The 1,523-nt window shown below is 42.2% G+C and overlaps 1 pseudogene; it reads right to left on the reverse strand.

The window, feature by feature from the left end:
* Positions 1 to 493: 493 nt before the first annotated feature.
* On the reverse strand, positions 494 to 610 carry LOC136646548 (5S ribosomal RNA; annotated as a pseudogene).
* Between the last annotated feature and the right edge of the window lie 913 nt (positions 611 to 1,523).

Raw genomic sequence — 1,523 nt, forward strand, 5'->3', positions numbered from 1 at the left:
AACTAAATAGAAATCACGCAGTGTGAGTCCAAAAACCAAGATTCAAGGCCCAACTGGCTTCTTTTTAAATAATGGAAAGAAATAGTCTCCCCATCATTTTTGTACCCGGATGCTGTATGAAGTGGAAAAGAGAAATTACGGGAAAGGGCTACAGGGGTACACACTTCTTAATGCATCCCAATTAAAGTTTTATCCAGTCTGTATATAATGGCCATATTCAAACATATGTATTCGTGTAAAACTTCACAAAGTACATTGTGCAAAATCTTTTATTAGCATTGAACCCTGTGCAATATTCTGTGCATCCGTATTCATGGCTTTCTTTGTTGCTTGCTGGCTCTCGTTTCTATGTTCTACTTCTTTGGGCAAATCCCTTTGGACTTAACCTCCATGTGCTCCTGTGCTATGCTATCTTTCCCATTAGCCCTGACTTGAATAAATAGATTCACTTTATTATGGTTGGCAGCCTTCAGTCTCGAAAGACTATGGTATAAGCCTACAGCACCCGGTATTCCCAGGCAGTCTCCCATCCAAGTACTAACCAGGCCTGACCCTGCTTAGCTTCCAAGATCAGACGAGCTTGGGCATGTGCAGGGTAACAGTTGCTGTCATAGATTCACTAGTCACTCACATACTGCCATTTGATGATACTTTGGTCACTGCCATGGAACATCAGCCTCCCTACTGCCTGGATCTTGGTTAATATCCAGTGAAGATTTATCTGTGCAAACTCAGTTTTGGCAGTATTCTCTCAGAAAACAGGGCCAGAAAAGAAAATATTTAAAATCCTACTATCCAAACTGGAAGTTATTAAAAGCTGGATAAGTTTCAAAACGTCACAGACGTCGCCTATTGCTATAATTAGCCATCAGTGAACATTGATTTCCACTTGCTTTTTGTAAACTTCCTCCGCGACTCAGCAGTGACAGTTGTGAAGTCACTCCTGGGTTCCCGCTGCTGCCCACTGCTGCTGCCAACTAAGTAAAAAAAAAGGTGTTCGGACTTACCTGTGTTTGGCATCAGCAAGAACTCAGGTTTTGTGGCATGGTTGTGCTCTGCTCAGTGACTGACTGAAGCCACTAAAACTCAAGTTATCCTTTCTTCACAGCTAGCATTTTATACTACTGTATCTCTCTTTTTTATAAATTGGATCTGTCACCCAACTAAATTCAATTTAATGAGTTAGAGCCCAATCCTATCCAATTTTCCAGGGCTGGTGCAGCTATATCAATGGGGCGTGCACTGCATCCTGCGGTGGGGGGACAGTCACATAGGCCTCCTCAAAGTATGGGAGCATTTGTTCCCTTACCTCAGGGCTGCATTGTGGCTGCACCAGTGCTGGAAAATTGGATAGGATTGGGCTAAACCAACATAAATCTTTTGTTTCTAAAGGACACACACATCTGTGATATCAGCACCTTAGACAAGCACCACCTTAAATGAGTCATACTTCACTGTGTGGAACTTGTTGCTGACAACTTTAATAAAACTACTTGTATTTGTTCACAGGGGCATCAGTTTAA

The sequence above is a fragment of the Tiliqua scincoides genome, chromosome 3 (assembly GCF_035046505.1).
Source record: "Tiliqua scincoides isolate rTilSci1 chromosome 3, rTilSci1.hap2, whole genome shotgun sequence".
Lineage (NCBI taxonomy): Eukaryota > Metazoa > Chordata > Lepidosauria > Squamata > Scincidae > Tiliqua > Tiliqua scincoides.